The sequence below is a fragment of the Emys orbicularis genome, chromosome 10 (assembly GCF_028017835.1).
Source record: "Emys orbicularis isolate rEmyOrb1 chromosome 10, rEmyOrb1.hap1, whole genome shotgun sequence".
Classification (NCBI taxonomy): Eukaryota; Metazoa; Chordata; order Testudines; family Emydidae; genus Emys; species Emys orbicularis.
In genome coordinates this window covers 35,569,856-35,583,647 of record NC_088692.1, presented here as the reverse complement: position 1 = coordinate 35,583,647, position 13,792 = coordinate 35,569,856, and the positions used below count along the sequence as shown (strand labels likewise).

The window sequence follows — 13,792 nt, the reverse complement described above, 5'->3', positions numbered from 1 at the left end:
TGGCACCCTGAGAATGCCTGTTCCCCCGGCAACCTCAGTGCCATTTCCTATGGAAGTGATGGTGTCAGTAAAGGTGATGGAAGTGGTCAGGCCTAGTGGTTGGAGCTGGACTCAGGGGGCGGGGCAGGGCATGGGTGGAGCAAGGCTGGAGCGAGACCAGGGCTGGAGTAGGACTAGGAACAGGGCTGGAGCAGGCTCAGCCTGTTGCCTATGTCAGGCAGGAGCGAGTTCCTGGCCCTGGAGTGATGTTGAGCAGACTGAGCTGCTGCTGTGAGACTGATATACCTGCTCTGGGAGTCACAAGGCCAGTTCCTGGCTTGTGGATTGGCTGGAGCCCAGCACAGGAGGGAATCAGCACCTTACAGATGGCTCCCGGGACGCTTGGCTCCCGGCCCCGCTGGGTATTGACATGCCAGGTGCAGGGGGCGAGGTGCAGCGCCAGGGAGGAGATTGGGGAGGCAGGAGCACTGAGGTGGGGCTGAGCGGGCAGGTGCTGAGGCGCTGCGGCTGGCTGGCCAGCAGAGAGGAGGAGCTGCAGCTCCACACAGGGCGCTGCCAGAGCCTGGCAGGCGTCTGGCTGAAGTGGCACTTTGTGATCTGGCACGGGCGGGAGCTAGCTCCCCACATCTGAACGCTCCGCAGCGCCGGTGGATTCAGATCCAAACCAGGATCTGGCTCCAAATTCACAGCTGGCCCCTTCCCCCGATCTGGAGCGGCCCACACCGTGTGGGGGTGGTTGATTTCACAAGAGAGGGGGCTTCCCACAGACTCTCCAACTCCCTCACTGTGACAAAGTGGGACTGTTCTTAATGTTTCCTCTGAATACTGTAGGGGTGCCTCAGTTTCCCCTATGCATTTCTTAAGTCTCTAGGTGGGGGGATAAAGGGCCACTTGGTAGACATGCGCCGCCCAGCCAGGAGCTCGGGGAAGGCTCGGTGTGGCTGGCGATGCAATGGAAAAGCAGAGGCGGGCAATAGAAGATTCTCCTACCTGGAGTCAGGAGTGGGCAGAAGCCAGCGTGTATATGGGCCACCCACTTTCTGCTACCAGTGGCGGAGCTGAAACGGCCGGATCAGCTTTCCCAGCGGCACGTGCCAGCTCTCGCTCTGCCAGAGCCTAGCCTGGCAGTGAGGGGATGAGGCTTTGGCAGCCAGCAGGGGGCGTGTCACAATGGGCAGGCGAGTCACAAGCCAGCCAATGTGTGACTGCCCAGCCATGGGATGCCCCAGCCCAGATTACTTTTGGCCTGGCCGGGGCTTTAGAGCCTGTCCTTCCCCACCCAGAGCAGCCTGTCAAAGGCCAAACCCCTCTCACCACCGGCTCTGTAGCTCCCCCTTGCTTTTGGTCTGTCTTAGGCACCATCCTGGCCCTCATCCCCGTGGCATCAGAGCACTGCCCAACCTCGATTGCATTTGTTCTAACCGCCCCCTGCAGGGCAGGGCCTGGCTGCTACCCCCACTGAACAGACAGGGAACTGCAGCACAGAGGGAATAAGGGATTTGCCCAAGGCCACGCAGAGCATCTGTGGCAGAGCTGGGAAATGACCATGGGTCTCGTGGGTCCCAGGCTGCCACCTTCTCTTCCATCCTCCTGCCCCCTTTGTCCCTGGTTCAGTGTAAGCTGTGAGAGCTCTCTGGGGCACAGGAGCTGGCTGGTGCCCAGATGGAACTACATTGCCTATTGCACATATCTCGCTTTTCCCGAACATTGAGTCTGCTGCTACAACCATACCAGGGCCCGCCAGGATCCTTGCAGCTGGTCAGTGCTAAGTTTTGAAATGTGCTAAGTAGGGAAGACAAAATAGATCTTCCATCACTAGCGCAGCTCTGTGTTACTGGGGACTCACTGCTGGCTCAACCCAACCAGCCCTCCTCACACAGAGCCTGTAAATCCTCCAGCCCTGCTGTTCTCCTTTGTATTTCGGCAGTGCCCAGAGGGCTCAGTCCCTGATCAGGGCCCTGCGGTGCTAGACATTGTACACACACAGCCCGATTCCCCCCACGCTGGGTCTCCTGAATGGCTCCTGCCCGAAGGCGGGACGGCTCTATTCCTCACCCAATGTCTCCTGCTGGCAGAGATGCTCTGAGAGACGTCTACGCTCTGGGTCTCTGGGCTTCCCGGGCTGGGAGGCAAGCGTGGCTGTCTCCGGGCGGTTCTGCTGACTCTCCAGCAGCTGTACTTCAGGTGTCCTAATGCAGCCCTAGTCCTCTCCAGCGCTCAGGGGCACTGTCCTGGCATCGGACTGTCCTGGTAAATAGAACAATGGCTCCTGGCACCCTGAGAATGCCTGTTCCCCCGGCAACCTCAGTGCCATTTCCTATGGAAGTGATGGTGTCAGTAAAGGTGATGGAGGTGGTCAGGCCTAGTGGTTGGAGCTGGACTCAGGGGGCGGGGCAGGGCATGGGTGGAGCAAGGCTGGAGCGAGACCAGGGCTGGAGTGGGACTAGGAACAGGGCTGGAGCAGGCTCAGCCTGTTGCCTATGTCAGGCAGGAGCGAGTTCCTGGCCCTGGAGTGATGTTGAGCAGACTGAGCTGCTGCTGTGAGACTGATATACCTGCTCTGGGAGTCACAAGGCCAGTTCCTGGCTTGTGGATTGGCTGGAGCCCAGCACAGGAGGGAATCAGCACCTTACAGATGGCTCCCGGGACGCTTGGCTCCCGGCCCCGCTGGGTATTGACATGCCAGGTGCAGGGGGCGAGGTGCAGCGCCAGGGAGGAGATTGGGGAGGCAGGAGCACTGAGGTGGGGCTGAGCGGGCAGGTGCTGAGGCGCTGCGGCTGGCTGGCCAGCAGAAAGGAGGAGCAGCAGCTCGGCTCTGGAGGGCCCAGCTGCAGCTCCACACAGGGCGCTGCCAGAGCCTGGCAGGCGTCTGGCTGAAGTGGCACTTTGTGATCTGGCACGGGCGGGAGCTAGCTCCCCACATCTGAACGCTCCGCAGCGCCGGTGGATTCAGATCCAAACCAGGATCTGGCTCCAAATTCACAGCTGGCCCCTTCCCCCGATCTGGAGCGGCCCGCACCGTGTGGGGGTGGTTGATTTCACAAGAGAGGGGGCTTCCCACAGACTCTCCAACTCCCTCACTGTGACAAAGTGGGACTGTTCTTAATGTTTCTTCTGAATACTGTAGGGGTGCCTCAGTTTCCCCTATGCATTTCTTAAGTCTCTAGGTGGGGGGATAAAGGCCAGTGTGCATAAATGGCCAACACTCTGTCTCCTGGCAACTAATGTCCGGGGCCCTTCCCCCCTGCAAGGGGATAGCTAAAGGTGTTGGAGAACAAAGATCAGGTGACCTCCTGGCCCGGGAAAGAGACAAAGGCCAGAGAGAAGGCGCTGGAGAGTTTCAGTTTGGAGCTGCCTGGGGACGAGGAGTGAAGTGAAGATGTGGGTGTCTGGCTCACTGCCCCCCAACTCCCTCACTGTGACGAAGTGGGACTGTTCTTAATGTTTCCTCTGAATACTGTAGGGGTGCCTCAGTTTCCCCTATGCATTTCTTAAGTCTCTAGGTGGGGGGATAAAGGGGCACTTGGTAGACATGCGCCGCCCAGCCAGGAGCTCGGGGAAGGCTCGGTGTGGCTGGCGATGCAATGGAAAAGCAGAGGCGGGCAATAGAAGATTCTCCTACCTGGAGTCAGGAGTGGGCAGAAGCCAGCGTGTATATGGGCCACCCACTTTCTGCTACCAGTGGCGGAGCTGAAACGGCAGGATCAGCTTTCCCAGCGGCACGTGCCAGCTCTCGCTCTGCCAGAGCCTAGCCTGGCAGTGAGGGGATGAGGCTTTGGCAGCCAGCAGGGGGCATGTCACAATGGGCAGGCGAGTCACAAGCCAGCCAATGTGTGACTGCCCAGCCATGGGATGCCCCAGCCCAGATTACTTTTGGCCTGGCCGGGGCTTTAGAGCCTGTCCTTCCCCACCCAGAGCAGCCTGTCAAAGGCCAAACCCCTCTCACCACCGGCTCTGTAGCTCCCCCTTGCTTTTGGTCTGTCTTAGGCACCATCCTGGCCCTCATCCCCGTGGCATCAGAGCACTGCCCAACCTCGATTGCATTTGTTCTAACCGCCCCCTGCAGGGCAGGGCCTGGCTGCTACCCCCACTGAACAGACAGGGAACTGCAGCACAGAGGGAATAAGGGATTTGCCCAAGGCCACGCAGAGCATCTGTGGCAGAGCTGGGAAATGACCATGGGTCTCGTGGGTCCCAGGCTGCCACCTTCTCTTCCATCCTCCTGCCCCCTTTGTCCCTGGTTCAGTGTAAGCTGTGAGAGCTCTCTGGGGCACAGGAGCTGGCTGGTGCCCAGATGGAACTACATTGCCTATTGCACATATCTCGCTTTTCCCGAACATTGAGTCTGCTGCTACAACCATACCAGGGCCCGCCAGGATCCTTGCAGCTGGTCAGTGCTAAGTTTTGAAATGTGCTAAGTAGGGAAGACAAAATAGATCTTCCATCACTAGCGCAGCTCTGTGTTACTGGGGACTCACTGCTGGCTCAACCCAACCAGCCCTCCTCACACAGAGCCTGTAAATCCTCCAGCCCTGCTGTTCTCCTTTGTATTTCGGCAGTGCCCAGAGGGCTCAGTCCCTGATCAGGGCCCTGCGGTGCTAGACATTGTACACACACAGCCCGATTCCCCCCACGCTGGGTCTCCTGAATGGCTCCTGCCCGAAGGCGGGACGGCTCTATTCCTCACCCAATGTCTCCTGCTGGCAGAGATGCTCTGAGAGACGTCTACGCTCTGGGTCTCTGGGCTTCCCGGGCTGGGAGGCAAGCGTGGCTGTCTCCGGGCGGTTCTGCTGACTCTCCAGCAGCTGTACTTCAGGTTTCCTAATGCAGCCCTAGTCCTCTCCAGCGCTCAGGGGCACTGTCCTGGCATCGGACTGTCCTGGTAAATAGAACAATGGCTCCTGGCACCCTGAGAATGCCTGTTCCCCCGGCAACCTCAGTGCCATTTCCTATGGAAGTGATGGTGTCAGTAAAGGTGATGGAGGTGGTCAGGCCTAGTGGTTGGAGCTGGACTCAGGGGGCGGGGCAGGGCATGGGTGGAGCAAGGCTGGAGCGAGACCAGGGCTGGAGTGGGACTAGGAACAGGGCTGGAGCAGGCTCAGCCTGTTGCCTATGTCAGGCAGGAGCGAGTTCCTGGCCCTGGAGTGATGTTGAGCAGACTGAGCTGCTGCTGTGAGACTGATATACCTGCTCTGGGAGTCACAAGGCCAGTTCCTGGCTTGTGGATTGGCTGGAGCCCAGCACAGGAGGGAATCAGCACCTTACAGATGGCTCCCGGGACGCTTGGCTCCCGGCCCCGCTGGGTATTGACATGCCAGGTGCAGGGGGCGAGGTGCAGCGCCAGGGAGGAGATTGGGGAGGCAGGAGCACTGAGGTGGGGCTGAGCGGGCAGGTGCTGAGGCGCTGCGGCTGGCTGGCCAGCAGAAAGGAGGAGCAGCAGCTCGGCTCTGGAGGGCCCAGCTGCAGCTCCACACAGGGCGCTGCCAGAGCCTGGCAGGCGTCTGGCTGAAGTGGCACTTTGTGATCTGGCACGGGCGGGAGCTAGCTCCCCACATCTGAACGCTCCGCAGCGCCGGTGGATTCAGATCCAAACCAGGATCTGGCTCCAAATTCACAGCTGGCCCCTTCCCCCGATCTGGAGCGGCCCGCACCGTGTGGGGGTGGTTGATTTCACAAGAGAGGGGGCTTCCCACAGACTCTCCAACTCCCTCACTGTGACAAAGTGGGACTGTTCTTAATGTTTCCTCTGAATACTGTAGGGGTGCCTCAGTTTCCCCTATGCATTTCTTAAGTCTCTAGGTGGGGGGATAAAGGCCAGTGTGCATAAAGGGCCAACACTCTGTCTCCTGGCAACTAATGTCCGGGGCCCTTCCCCCCTGCAAGGGGATAGCTAAAGGTGTTGGAGAACAAAGATCAGGTGACCTCCTGGCCCGGGAAAGAGACAAAGGCCAGAGAGAAGGCGCTGGAGAGTTTCAGTTTGGAGCTGCCTGGGGACGAGGAGTGAAGTGAAGATGTGGGTGTCTGGCTCACTGCCCCCCAACTCCCTCACTGTGACGAAGTGGGACTGTTCTTAATGTTTCCTCTGAATACTGTAGGGGTGCCTCAGTTTCCCCTATGCATTTCTTAAGTCTCTAGGTGGGGGGATAAAGGGGCACTTGGTAGACATGCGCCGCCCAGCCAGGAGCTCGGGGAAGGCTCGGTGTGGCTGGCGATGCAATGGAAAAGCAGAGGCGGGCAATAGAAGATTCTCCTACCTGGAGTCAGGAGTGGGCAGAAGCCAGCGTGTATATGGGCCACCCACTTTCTGCTACCAGTGGCGGAGCTGAAACGGCCGGATCAGCTTTCCCAGCGGCACGTGCCAGCTCTCGCTCTGCCAGAGCCTAGCCTGGCAGTGAGGGGATGAGGCTTTGGCAGCCAGCAGGGGGCGTGTCACAATGGGCAGGCGAGTCACAAGCCAGCCAATGTGTGACTGCCCAGCCATGGGATGCCCCAGCCCAGATTACTTTTGGCCTGGCCGGGGCTTTAGAGCCTGTCCTTCCCCACCCAGAGCAGCCTGTCAAAGGCCAAACCCCTCTCACCACCGGCTCTGTAGCTCCCCCTTGCTTTTGGTCTGTCTTAGGCACCATCCTGGCCCTCATCCCCGTGGCATCAGAGCACTGCCCAACCTCGATTGCATTTGTTCTAACCGCCCCCTGCAGGGCAGGGCCTGGCTGCTACCCCCACTGAACAGACAGGGAACTGCAGCACAGAGGGAATAAGGGATTTGCCCAAGGCCACGCAGAGCATCTGTGGCAGAGCTGGGAAATGACCATGGGTCTCGTGGGTCCCAGGCTGCCACCTTCTCTTCCATCCTCCTGCCCCCTTTGTCCCTGGTTCAGTGTAAGCTGTGAGAGCTCTCTGGGGCACAGGAGCTGGCTGGTGCCCAGATGGAACTACATTGCCTATTGCACATATCTCGCTTTTCCCGAACATTGAGTCTGCTGCTACAACCATACCAGGGCCCGCCAGGATCCTTGCAGCTGGTCAGTGCTAAGTTTTGAAATGTGCTAAGTAGGGAAGACAAAATAGATCTTCCATCACTAGCGCAGCTCTGTGTTACTGGGGACTCACTGCTGGCTCAACCCAACCAGCCCTCCTCACACAGAGCCTGTAAATCCTCCAGCCCTGCTGTTCTCCTTTGTATTTCGGCAGTGCCCAGAGGGCTCAGTCCCTGATCAGGGCCCTGCGGTGCTAGACATTGTACACACACAGCCCGATTCCCCCCACGCTGGGTCTCCTGAATGGCTCCTGCCCGAAGGCGGGACGGCTCTATTCCTCACCCAATGTCTCCTGCTGGCAGAGATGCTCTGAGAGACGTCTACGCTCTGGGTCTCTGGGCTTCCCGGGCTGGGAGGCAAGCGTGGCTGTCTCCGGGCGGTTCTGCTGACTCTCCAGCAGCTGTACTTCAGGTTTCCTAATGCAGCCCTAGTCCTCTCCAGCGCTCAGGGGCACTGTCCTGGCATCGGACTGTCCTGGTAAATAGAACAATGGCTCCTGGCACCCTGAGAATGCCTGTTCCCCCGGCAACCTCAGTGCCATTTCCTATGGAAGTGATGGTGTCAGTAAAGGTGATGGAGGTGGTCAGGCCTAGTGGTTGGAGCTGGACTCAGGGGGCGGGGCAGGGCATGGGTGGAGCAAGGCTGGAGCGAGACCAGGGCTGGAGTAGGACTAGGAACAGGGCTGGAGCAGGCTCAGCCTGTTGCCTATGTCAGGCAGGAGCGAGTTCCTGGCCCTGGAGTGATGTTGAGCAGACTGAGCTGCTGCTGTGAGACTGATATACCTGCTCTGGGAGTCACAAGGCCAGTTCCTGGCTTGTGGATTGGCTGGAGCCCAGCACAGGAGGGAATCAGCACCTTACAGATGGCTCCCGGGACGCTTGGCTCCCGGCCCCGCTGGGTATTGACATGCCAGGTGCAGGGGGCGAGGTGCAGCGCCAGGGAGGAGATTGGGGAGGCAGGAGCACTGAGGTGGGGCTGAGCGGGCAGGTGCTGAGGCGCTGCGGCTGGCTGGCCAGCAGAGAGGAGGAGCTGCAGCTCCACACAGGGCGCTGCCAGAGCCTGGCAGGCGTCTGGCTGAAGTGGCACTTTGTGATCTGGCACGGGCGGGAGCTAGCTCCCCACATCTGAACGCTCCGCAGCGCCGGTGGATTCAGATCCAAACCAGGATCTGGCTCCAAATTCACAGCTGGCCCCTTCCCCCGATCTGGAGCGGCCCACACCGTGTGGGGGTGGTTGATTTCACAAGAGAGGGGGCTTCCCACAGACTCTCCAACTCCCTCACTGTGACAAAGTGGGACTGTTCTTAATGTTTCCTCTGAATACTGTAGGGGTGCCTCAGTTTCCCCTATGCATTTCTTAAGTCTCTAGGTGGGGGGATAAAGGGCCACTTGGTAGACATGCGCCGCCCAGCCAGGAGCTCGGGGAAGGCTCGGTGTGGCTGGCGATGCAATGGAAAAGCAGAGGCGGGCAATAGAAGATTCTCCTACCTGGAGTCAGGAGTGGGCAGAAGCCAGCGTGTATATGGGCCACCCACTTTCTGCTACCAGTGGCGGAGCTGAAACGGCCGGATCAGCTTTCCCAGCGGCACGTGCCAGCTCTCGCTCTGCCAGAGCCTAGCCTGGCAGTGAGGGGATGAGGCTTTGGCAGCCAGCAGGGGGCGTGTCACAATGGGCAGGCGAGTCACAAGCCAGCCAATGTGTGACTGCCCAGCCATGGGATGCCCCAGCCCAGATTACTTTTGGCCTGGCCGGGGCTTTAGAGCCTGTCCTTCCCCACCCAGAGCAGCCTGTCAAAGGCCAAACCCCTCTCACCACCGGCTCTGTAGCTCCCCCTTGCTTTTGGTCTGTCTTAGGCACCATCCTGGCCCTCATCCCCGTGGCATCAGAGCACTGCCCAACCTCGATTGCATTTGTTCTAACCGCCCCCTGCAGGGCAGGGCCTGGCTGCTACCCCCACTGAACAGACAGGGAACTGCAGCACAGAGGGAATAAGGGATTTGCCCAAGGCCACGCAGAGCATCTGTGGCAGAGCTGGGAAATGACCATGGGTCTCGTGGGTCCCAGGCTGCCACCTTCTCTTCCATCCTCCTGCCCCCTTTGTCCCTGGTTCAGTGTAAGCTGTGAGAGCTCTCTGGGGCACAGGAGCTGGCTGGTGCCCAGATGGAACTACATTGCCTATTGCACATATCTCGCTTTTCCCGAACATTGAGTCTGCTGCTACAACCATACCAGGGCCCGCCAGGATCCTTGCAGCTGGTCAGTGCTAAGTTTTGAAATGTGCTAAGTAGGGAAGACAAAATAGATCTTCCATCACTAGCGCAGCTCTGTGTTACTGGGGACTCACTGCTGGCTCAACCCAACCAGCCCTCCTCACACAGAGCCTGTAAATCCTCCAGCCCTGCTGTTCTCCTTTGTATTTCGGCAGTGCCCAGAGGGCTCAGTCCCTGATCAGGGCCCTGCGGTGCTAGACATTGTACACACACAGCCCGATTCCCCCCACGCTGGGTCTCCTGAATGGCTCCTGCCCGAAGGCGGGACGGCTCTATTCCTCACCCAATGTCTCCTGCTGGCAGAGATGCTCTGAGAGACGTCTACGCTCTGGGTCTCTGGGCTTCCCGGGCTGGGAGGCAAGCGTGGCTGTCTCCGGGCGGTTCTGCTGACTCTCCAGCAGCTGTACTTCAGGTGTCCTAATGCAGCCCTAATCCTCTCCAGCGCTCAGGGGCACTGTCCTGGCATCGGACTGTCCTGGTAAATAGAACAATGGCTCCTGGCACCCTGAGAATGCCTGTTCCCCCAGCAACCTCAGTGCCATTTCCTATGGAAGTGATGGTGTCAGTAAAGGTGATGGAGGTGGTCAGGCCTAGTGGTTGGAGCTGGACTCAGGGGGTGGGGCAGGGCATGGGTGGAGCAAGGCTGGAGCGAGACCAGGGCTGGAGTAGGACTAGGAACAGGGCTGGAGCAGGCTCAGCCTGTTGCCTATGTCAGGCAGGAGCGAGTTCCTGGCCCTGGAGTGATGTTGAGCAGACTGAGCTGCTGCTGTGAGACTGATATACCTGCTCTGGGAGTCACAAGGCCAGTTCCTGGCTTGTGGATTGGCTGGAGCCCAGCACAGGAGGGAATCAGCACCTTACAGATGGCTCCCGGGACGCTTGGCTCCCGGCCCCGCTGGGTATTGACATGCCAGGTGCAGAGGGCGAGGTGCAGCGCCAGGGAGGAGATTGGGGAGGCAGGAGCACTGAGGTGGGGCTGAGCGGGCAGGTGCTGAGGTGCTGCGGCTGGCTGGCCAGCAGAGAGGAGGAGCAGCAGCTCCGCTCTGGAGGGCCCAGCTGCAGCTCCACACAGGGCGCTGCCAAAGCCTGGCAGGCGGCTGGCTGAAGTGGCACTTTGTGATCTGGCACGGGCGGGAGCTAGCTCCCCACATCTGAACGCTCCGCAGCGCCGGTGGATTCAGATCCAAACCAGGATCTGGCTCCAAATTCACAGCTGGCCCCTTCCCCCGATCTGGAGCGGCCCGCACCGTGTGGGGGTGGTTGATTTCACAAAAGAGGGGGCTTCCCACAGACTCTCCAACTCCCTCACTGTGACAAAGTGGGACTGTTCTTAATGTTTCCTCTGAATACTGTAGGGGTGCCTCAGTTTTCCCTATGCATTTCTTAAGTCTCTAGGTGGGGGGATAAAGGCCAGTGTGCATAAATGGCCAGCACTCTTGTCTCCTGGCAACTAATGTCCGGGGCCCTTCCCCCCTGCAAGGGGATAGCTAAAGGTGTTGGAGAACAAAGATCAGGTGACCTCCTGGCCCGGGAAAGAGACAAAGGCCAGAGAGAAGGGGCTGGAGAGTTTCAGTTTGGAGCTGCCTGGGGACGAGGAGTGAAGTGCAGATCTGGGTGTCTGGCTCACTGCCCCCCAAAATGGACCCAGCTGAGGGGTCCTGTTCTCTGTACCTACAAGCTGTTTTAGACCATGTTTCTATCATCTAATAAACCTCTGTTTTACTGGCTGGCTAAGAGTCACGTCTGACTGCGAAGTGGGGGTGCAGGACCCTCTGGCTTCCCCAGGATCCCACCTGGGCGGACTCGCTGTGGGAAGCGCAAGGAGGGGCAGAGGATGCTGAATGCTCCAAGGTCAGACCCAGGAAGGTGAAAGCCCTTTGAGCTTCTGGCCCAGAAGACAGTCTGCTCACAGAGAGGAGACTTCACCAGAGTCCTGACTGGCTTCATAGGGAGCAGCTCCAGAGCATTGTCTGGGGACTCCATGACACACACCTCTCATGCTTCTTCCCATTTGCCTTTAATCACCCCCACATGGCCCATGTTGGCCACCAGCTACCTCCCTGTCTGGACCCTTACCTGGCCCCATCATGGCAGTGGCTGAGCACGCGGGTGTTGTTGTATTTAGCCTCTCAACCCCCCGCATGGAGCAGGGACGTGCTGTCCCTAGTTTGCTGAGGCCCAGAGCAACAGCAAACTAGGGCTCACCTGATCTCACACATAAGACTTACAGCAGAGCTGGGAACTTAACACCGCTCTCCTGAATCCCAGCCCAATGCCTCATCTACCAGCCTGTGTCGCCTTCCCGTGCCCTGCCACCAGCCCCGCCAAACCCTCCTCCCTGTCTCCGTCCCCTCCGGGCTGGACTGGTGTGACCCCTTCTGTCTGGCCACCGCAGACTCCCTCCTGTGCGCATGCCACTGCCCACTTCCTCACTGGCACCAGGCTAGACAGCCGGCACCGGGGCACTTGGTAGACGTGCGCTGCCCAGCCAGGAGCTCGGGGAAGGCTCGGTGTGGCTGGCGATGCAATGGAAAAGCAGAGGCGGGCAATAGAAGATTCTCCTACCTGGAGTCAGGAGTGGACAGAAGCCAGCGTGTATATGGGCCACCCACTTTCTGCTACCGGTGGCAGAGCTGAAATGGCTGGATCAGCTTTCCCAGCGGCACGTGCCAGCTCTCGCTCTGCCAGAGCCAAGCCTGGCAGTGAGGGGATGAGGCTTTGGCAGCCAGCAGGGGGCATGTCACAATGGGCAGGCGAGTCACAAGCCAGCCAGTGTGTGACTGCCCAGCCATGGGATGCCCCAGCCCAGATTAGTTTTGGCCTGGCCGGGGCTTTAGAGCCTGTCCTTCCCCACCAGGGTCATGGGAGGGACCTGTGATGGGTTGGATCACAGAAACCCCCCGGGAGCTGCCACCTGATGTGCCAAGACTACCTCTGCTCCTGTTTTCCCTGCCAGCTCAGGACTCCAGCGCCCTGTGTTGCTGAGCCAGACACTCCTGTCTGCTCCAACAAAGACCCAGGGTCTGAATTACTTGCACCAAAGCTGCAGGTTTACCTGAAAGCAGCTCACAGAAGTGTGCTTGTCTTTAGCACTCAGATGCCCAACTCCCAGTGGGGTCTAAACCCAAATGAATCCGTTTTGCCCTGTATAAAGCTTATGCAGGGTAAACTCATAAATTGTTCGCCCTCTATAACACTGATAGAGAGATATTCATAGATTCATAGATTCTAGGACTGGAAGGGACCTCGAGAGGTCATCGAGTCCAGTCCCCTGCCCGCATGGCAGGACCAAATACTGTCTAGACCATCCCTGATAGACATTTATCTAACCTACTCTTAAATATCTCCAGAGATGGAGATTCCACAACCTCCCTAGGCAATTTATTCCAGTGTTTAACCACCCTGACAGTTAGGAACTTTTTCCTAATGTCCAACCTAGACCTCCCTTGCTGCAGTTTAAGCCCATTGCTTCTTGTTCTATCCTTAGAGGCTAAGGTGAACAAGTTTTCTCCCTCCTCCTTATGACACCCTTTTAGATACCTGAAAACTGCTATCATGTCCCCTCTCAGTCTTCTCTTTTCCAAACTAAACAAACCCAATTCTTTCAGCCTTCCTTCATAGGTCATGTTCTCAAGACCTTTAATCATTCTTGTTGCTCTTCTCTGGACCCTTTCCAATTTCTCCACATCTTTCTTGAAATGCGGTGCCCAGAACTGGACACAATACTCCAGCTGAGGCCTAACCAGAGCAGAGTAGAGCGGAAGAATGACTTCTCGTGTCTTGCTCACAACACACCTGTTAATACATCCCAGAATCATGTTTGCTTTCTTTGCAACAGCATCACACTGTTGACTCATATTTAGCTTGTGGTCCACTATAACCCCTAGATCCCTTTCTGCCGTACTCCTTCCTAGACAGTCTCTTCCCATTCTGTATGTGTGAAACTGATTTTTTCTTCCTAAGTGGAGCAATTTGCATTTGTCTTTGTTAAACTTCATCCTGTTTAACTCAGACCATTTCTCCAATTTGTCCAGATCATTTTGAATTATGACCCTGTCCTCCAAAGCAGTTGCAATCCCTCCCAGTTTGGTATCATCCGCAAACTTAATAAGCGTACTTTCTATGCCAATATCTAAGTTGTTAATGAAAATATTGAACAGAGCCGGTCCCAAAACAGACCCCTGCGGAACCCCACTCGTTATACCTTTCCAGCAGGATTGGGAACCATTAATAACAACTCTCTGAGTACGGTTATCCAGCCAGTTATGCACCCACCTTATAGTAGCCCCATCTAAATTGTATTTGCCTAGTTTATCGATAAGAATATCATGCGAGACCGTATCAAATGCCTTACTACAGTCTAGGTATACCACATCCACAGCTTCTCCCTTATCCACAAGACTCGTTATCCTATCGAAGAAAGCTATCAGATTGGTTTGACATGATTTGTTCTTTACAAATCCATGCTGGCTGTTCCCTATCACCT

At 57.6% G+C, this 13,792-nt stretch overlaps 1 pseudogene; it reads right to left on the bottom strand.

Moving 5' to 3' along the window:
* Positions 1-11,392, bottom strand: part of LOC135884609 (paired amphipathic helix protein Sin3a-like) — a 102,541-nt pseudogene extending 91,149 nt beyond the window's left edge.
* Positions 11,393-13,792: the final 2,400 nt, after the last annotated feature.